A 7957-nucleotide genomic window follows, 5' to 3' on the forward strand; every position below is an offset into this window, starting at 1 on the left:
GTCTGCCTGTATATATGCTGATACGAAGGGAAACGTTTTGCGAACTCCAGAGACAAGAACCTTAAAACAAAAAAGCATAGTAACAGGCCCACCAGCCAACAACGTATATTAGGTGGGTGTATTTCCCTCTTATGTACTGTACTGTAAATCATAGCTCTGGTAAGCGGCCAGCTCTTGTCCAAATAAGAATCTGAAGTGGTCATTTCTGTGGTTTAAAACCTCTACTGTAAAAGGACACAACACAAGATAAAAGACATTTTTAAGATGTGACTCAAAATATCATAGAAGAAAGACACTATAAACAGACAAACAAACAAAAAATGCATGTACATGAATTGAGATATACATTTATTACAAAATAAATGGGTAAAATTATACAACGTTGAGAATTTAAAGGGTAAAGAGTTAAAAAATATATATTAAAATATTTTTAAAAAACTCGAAATTACATTTAATAGTAAATTGATAAATAGTAAATGAATAGGACAATAAGGTGAAAATAGTTGAAAGGCAACAATAATTATTAAATAACAACAAAATAGTATTTACACAATGGCCTAGTATAAAAAGGATTTATGTTCTAGGTATGGGATTAAAAGTACTTTCGAAAAAGAGTCACTGTATACTAGCATAATAATAGTTATCCAACGGCCTAGTTTAAAAGGTATTTTTTATTGTTTATTTTTTTCCAGGCCAAAAAAAAAAATTTTTGTAGTCTAGGCCATTGTGTCATTATTCTCTACCCTGTTTTATTGAGCAAACGGCGTTCGCTTAATTTATCACTGTATGGCAGATTTTTATCGACTGCTGGGCGGGAGATAAAATTAATTAAGCTATTGCACGCTTAAGAGAGATAACCTTATCACTAGCGGGAAATCTTTTTGTAATTAAAATCTATTTATCGTGAAACCACATTGTTTACAACGAGCTATCTAGTATAATTCTTCACATGATTAAAGGATTGAAGTCGATAAGAGAGGGGGTTCCAGTTATCTTAATAAATTATTCGTTCAATTTCGACTAAATTGTTTGTATCATGATGTCTTGATCGTAGATGTTTGTTTAATATCGGAATATCACATTTTCTTCTAAAAATAAAACATTTTCTAGGTACCAAATTTATCTAACGTGCATGTGTCTGTGTGTGTTTTGCTCTTAGTGTTTCGTCTACAATGAGTAATCCGCGAGGCATTATCAACCACTGAACAATATGATAAACACATGACACGACACGAAGAATTGAGCTGTCTTTTGAGCTGTCAAATGCGGAGAATCTACAGAATAGACCCACAGGGTTGACTGTGTCCTATGATGGGAGACGGGGTCGGGTTATTGATAGCCACTTCTAATTCTGAGGGATTACATAATATTTTATCGCACCTTAAAATATATGTTGATTATCCGTTGTGTTATTCCCTTATCTCTGTGATAAGTTTAATTCGCCAGTTATTGCTCATACCCCAAAATCTGCTCTCAAGATCAGTGAAGGACACCAAAGATGGTTTCGCACACCCCATAATTCCCGTCTCGCTTTAATCACATGATCAGAGCCACCTTAAATTTTCAAAAATTTAAGGTGGCTCTGAAGCTACTCTACAATTGTTTTAAAACTTTGCAAAAAGTTGCAACTTATCATGCTCATTACAATTCGATGATAATAATAATGGGGGTCACCGAAGTAGTTCAGTTGTGAGTTAAAAGCACTTAAAACCAAAATTGAGGGTGTTTTTAGCGCGTCATGCTGTTGCTATGGTTATCCATTGTGTCACGAAAATGATTACGTGTTCGCCAATGATTGGCCAATATTTTGATCAACTGATAAAGGGTGGTTATAATGACCTATCAAAATCTAAGTCCTTGAAAGTGCTGTAAACTGTTACCAGCCACCTTAACGTGGAAAGAGACTAGGTAAATAACGGGTAAGCTACTAGAATTTATGATAAGATCACGCAAATAAAGACACAGTGAGTGCAACTGATCCCTAGTCTTTTAAATGAAAAACACGTTTCAGTCACGTTGGAAGGGTCTTAGAAGATAATTAGGGGTACTTTGTTAACATCGGAAGTGATAAGCAAGCCAAGTGACAGGCAAACCAAGAACCGGGTAACAATGTGCAGTGATAGTAGCTGTTACTCGCACGTAGCATGTATGAATATGACTAGAAGTATAGAATATATTACTTCTCACTGATTGAGTTAAAACGTTGCCATGCATCGGCCACTTGAATTTGGTTTTCTCATTAGGCGATTTTAAGGTGTAATGAAAACAAATTAAAATTCCTCTACGCGCTACGCTTTCCTCTTGGTAATGTCAACATTCCATATTTTCTCGTATATTACGATGACGAGACCTTTAAAGGCATAATGAATGGCAAAGTCCGAGGCCCACCGAATACAAAGACGGTTTCTATGATGTTTGGACCAATATTAGTCCTAAAACGGTCTACCATTCTACGTCGTAGGTTAAGATCAACCGCGGTGTCAATCTCGAAGAGAGGACTCAGAGGCAGCGCGGTCGTAAGACCCCATCCTCCCTTACCTTCCCCTGCAGCCACTCTGGCGGGACCTGCCTATCTAGGCCTCGTCAGCCATGAACAAGCCTGCACCCAGTAGGCGAAGAAAGCCTTTTGTAACTTTTATCTGCGAAGAAACGTTTTGAGTTCTAAAGTTGAATTTTTCCGATTGTTTGATATTTCGAGACTCGAAGCAAGTTTGGTGAGGTATTTTTGGAGCCGCTCGTGTTTGTTCTCAATTATGCAACCCAAACTATGTTGTTATCGGCGTTGTGACTAACGAGAAATATATATTTGTTATAGTCAAGAAGATGTAATCACTGTACACCGCCTTCTATGTGCTGTAAACTATCCCACATGGTGATATTGAAGAGTTTCTTACTCTTACACTTTATCGGCCTATGTCTACCTATGGAGAACAAAAGTGTCTGAGGCAGCCTATTAAAATCAAGAAGCATGTGAAGCTACGATTTAATAGTTATAAATATCGGTGACATTTAAAGACCTACCTTATTGAGAGGGCAATCGGATGGGCAGAGCTGAGTAGGATAATCTGTTCATCTGGATTAATCATTTGCGATAAGGCTGCTTGAACATGATGGTATCATTAGAACTTTCTAGATCGTTAATTACATTGAGAAGGGTGGATTGTGAGAAAATACAGCCCACAGGGTTGCGGACGAAAGGACAGCTTCAATTTCAACAAATCCACTCCACTATTTATTGGCAGGCTATAATTATAAAAACACAATTTCATACCTTACTAATGGCTGAGCTTTAGTAATGCACTGACGTTCTTTTCCAGACAAATAAAGGGCTACATGTTTTTAACACAGTCCAGAACAACTTTGTTCGACAACCTTTTACTTCTGCCTCGTTATCTGCTAAAATCGCCGTAAACCGATCATGATAAATATCTTTGTGCCATGGAAGGTTAGGGACCCGTCAAAAAGTATTGGGGGTGGGTCAGAGCAGAGAGGGAGGGAGGGTCATCAGTTTTTGAGCCCTTGGTAAAGGGTGGGTCGTTCAATTTTTAGCTACCCATAGGAGTGGGTCATCCTATTTAATGACAGTAATTGGCACGCATTTATAATATGTATATTTTAATAATCAAAGTCTTGATACTACTGGAACAGTTGGCCACACATTTAAATTTTGTACGCAAAATTCTTTTGTGTCTTTAACTTATATATAATATGTAAGTCTGTACTAAAGCTAAGAAGTCTAACAAATGAGCAAGGAGTCCCATTGCAGAAATTTTTCAACTGACTACGCTCTTTCTACATGTTGGTCTCCAAGAACACCAAATGGCCCACTTGTGTCCACATGCTATTTATCCACAAGGGTAAAGGGTCTGGGACTCACACTAGCTCTTGGGCCGGGTCTCGACGTTTGCTGGACAGCCTTTTTCTAGATGGATCACTATTCCACAGGAGGCAAAGCGTGCAAGGTTTACAGTCAAGTGTTTTTGTAGAGTTTACAGACATGACTTAATGCTACAAGAGTAAAGGAAAACAATTTTACTTTTAGATGCGTTTGTATTATTAGGAAGTATATCTAAAACGTAAATTTCACCACAACTTTCTTACAGAAATTGTGGTTTTGTTAACTTATACAACCAAAATGTCATGTTTTATAGGGGCGACGGGTGGTGTAATTTTCAGCTTGCATTTAGGAGTGGGTCACTCAGTTTTCAAACCGGCTTTCTCCCTGAAACACGGTGCTCATAATAGAATCGTCACCCCAAATGTCACTATCATCAAATCTCATATCTATCCCAATTAAATAAAAATTATAATGATTTTAATTGCGCAGCTCCGGCGGTCCAAAGTGCAGCCTTGCGGAGCATCATAACTGCAGGAAGAGAACCACATACATGCATAGAAATAAAAAACCAAGCAACTCTTTATTCATGGTCACCATGGCTAGCGGCATGGTTCGCTTGGCGGCCATGCTCCAGCTAATTGGTCGACCGCAGCATCCAGCCTTGGTTTGCAGCGTACATTTTTGATACTGGACATCCATGTTCTGGTCAATTGAGACCTGTCAAAACAAGGTATCGGCTGACCAGTATCACGTGACCATATAAATTAACTGCTGGCCGTAAAAAGGCCATAACATTACCGCTAGCCGTAAAGCCCCTACCCTATTGAGACCCCGGCTATATGGGGTATTCAGACACTTACCCTTCATTAACCCTTTGTACGGAGTCATAACCTGTTTTTATTATTATTATTATTATTATTATTATTATTATTATTATTATTATTAATTTGTATTGAGTGATTCGATGACAAAATCAACTTGAGTTGTATCCGTTGGAGCAATATTTATAGCCTGTTCAGTTTGATATATTTTCTTCATATCCGAGTTCTTGAACTGGTTCAGCAATTCAAGCTTGGTTTCCCTCCTGAAAATATTCACTGGTTATAACTTTGTCTAGTCTGAAGGAGTTGCTTTCGATGATTTTTTTTATTGTTAGAGATCAACTAGTGGATGTTTTCGGGAAGAAACCAGGGTTGAATTAGAGTCAAATAGTGACAATCCTAGTTTGAGAACCGAGTCAGTTCAATCATGTCTCCACATTTACATCGTGCCAAGGCAGGGAACAACAATCAGTGTGTATGCCCTTTGGACAACATCAGACATTGTTTACAAAGTTGAAAAATAATTATCCCCTTGAACTTAGCAGTAGCTTGTTTCGCTTTGACGTAATTTTGCAAGGTAACTGACAAGTGCACGATGAACCGAGATATTACACCCCATTTGTCGATTTGCCACATCAAAAACTCGCGCGAGACTGGGAACAAGCTTATTTTACAGGTGTCTGTAACTATCATGAAATATAATTGGTTAGTACGTTGTTTCCAAAGGTATTTATTGACCAATCACTGCACGAACACTGTAAGTTAAGCTGTCAATTTTTTTTGCTGTTTCTAATAATGACTGGAAAGCGTGAATAAAATTCAGATCGCCGTTTGATTACATTCATTTTGCCCGTTACTAAACCGAAGAAAACTACGCCATACCAGAAATTTCAATCATTGTTAGTTTCACAGAAGGCGACTGATATGGAGAATGTCATCTTTATCAGCAGGTAACGTAATCTTATGGAAGTCTTGTTGCGTCGTTATTCAAAGGTCACTCTCTGAATTTCGCGAATTTTCCTTTAAATGGTTCGCATTTCCGAAATTAATTAATTCAACATTTCTCGCATTTTCTGCCAACTTTGCTAGAGAATTTTCCTACCATTTACCCCGGCTCAAAAAGCGTCGAAATTAAGCCTATCCTGTGGTGTAATTGAAAGAAATTCGATTAAGTTTCTTGCAACTGATGAAATTCGCAATCACTTCATTGGATTTCTGAGGAAAATAATATCAGGAAAAAAAATAACAATACGCGGAAATTCGGTTTCAGTATTATTTAGTACCTATAAATGTCTCTTTATTGTTACTTTTTTGTGATCATTGTTGGTGGCGAACTAAATGGAATACACTGAGGAAAGTCACGCTTTCTCTGATCATGTCGCTGTTTTTGGAAACAAGAAAATGAGCGGGAGACTTGACTTGACATGCGCATGCCCGAAAAAGGTCCATTCAAACAGGAACAGGGATTCGTGCTATTTTCGTGTGTTGCAATCAACTAATTTTGTTTTGATTCGTTTTATTATATTATACTCCTCGAGGCTGTGTCTAGTTATTTCTCTTATTTTACCGGATATCTGACATGGGCGAACCGTAATTAAACCAATTGAAAAATGTATTTTTGTGTGTGACGTTTCCCCTGCATGTGTTGCTTGGTCAACAAACGGACCCTTGTTTTGTTTAATTTGACTACAGCAATTACGAGGCGTATGAAACAAGCGTAAGCCAGTTGAGACTTCTCTCGTCTCTTGTGGCAATCATTTTTTTTTTTTTTCAATCAACTTTTAAGATATTTCTTTAGAATACCAATAAGTCAGTACACTTGTATTGATATTCAACATAAATGAATTTCATCCAGTTGACATAAATGAGTACAGTTTGTCAAATTAAAAATTTCGTCAGCCACCATGAAACAGAACGCCCTTTTTGCCGTGTTGTTCATTCACTGAGTTGTTATATTTTGCGTGGGTTTCCTGAGGCAGATATATCTCCTCTAGAACGAGTCTCCTTGATTGAATGAGCCAAATGTTAGAAATTACTTCCTCACTTTTCAATTTTATTTATCTATTTAGTTGTTCCTGTTTGCTTTTAGCCGCTGTCCAAACGCTTTCTACTTATAGATTCTTCAAATGCTCTCAGCCCAAAACAGTTCCGAATAGAGAAAAACAAGCTAAGATATAATGATTTTCAGCTGTTGAGCGACTGGCAGACATATTTCTCGGTTTTCCGGCTGATTTAAGAATTCGAAAACTATTTAAATTCGGAAATTAAATAGAAGCTTAATCCTCAACGCCCTTTTCGTCGAATGATTGGTCTTGGCTTGACAGAAATTATTAGGAGTAGTATCTCGGCGTTCGTTAGTTAATTCCAGAATGGTCCGCTTTAATTAACACTGGAATAAGACAATGCTTGCATGTAACCATGAATGTGTTGGGAATAAAGAAAAATTTTCAAAACAGCGGGGGTGACGAAGCCGTGCAAATCGCATTATTTTGTTGAGATCAGGCCTGTGCATATTGAAGGCAGGAAAACCATTTAATCTTTGGAAGATGCTGACAAAATGAATGAACAAAAATAGAGCCAATTTTACTTTATCGAAAGCAGTTTTAGTCGGGCAAAACACTAATAAAAGCGTGGAGTAACTGCAACCTCTTCTTTTGGTTTATGCTGAAGCCTTGCTGTTTTCCATACTGCAAACACGACATTGTTCAAAATAATTGAAAATTTTCTCGTCCAGTGAATTACTGGGTAAGTGGTTACAGCGTAAGGTCTGAAATCAAAAGAAAACAGTCGTCTGACAAACAGGTCACGGAAGAAGCTGCATCATGTTTCCGTCAGCTGAAAAGCATACTGCCCGCTTGGGGAATTCTAATATCTTGCGCCAGTTCAAACCCTGGCGTTTAATTTATCACAGTTGCCCTAAAGCTTTTAATGTGCCACAGCTAATAAGAAAATTGTTGATTTTGAAGGCAGAGCAATTTCCCCCGATTTTTAAAGCCTTTAGGATGGCATAGTCAACATCGGGAGGGAAATTGAATTACATACCTAGTAGGAAAGGTTTAGATCGGTAGTTTTTCTTCTAGTATGTCTAAATTGATAAGCTGGTATATCGAAGAAAAGTGCCAACGAAACTGATTATTATAATTTAGAGCTGTTTTAGGAAAATAATTTTCCTGTGGTTTTCCTGTCTTTCCGTGTGAAACAGAGTTCATCACAGCAATTCATTGACCAAAACCCTGATTCCTATTAAATATTTCCGTGTTTAAAAAACTTGATGTATCTTCCGTGAGAGAGGCTACAT

The sequence above is a fragment of the Orbicella franksi genome, chromosome 4 (assembly GCF_964199315.1).
Source record: "Orbicella franksi chromosome 4, jaOrbFran1.1, whole genome shotgun sequence".
Classification (NCBI taxonomy): domain Eukaryota; kingdom Metazoa; phylum Cnidaria; class Anthozoa; order Scleractinia; family Merulinidae; genus Orbicella; species Orbicella franksi.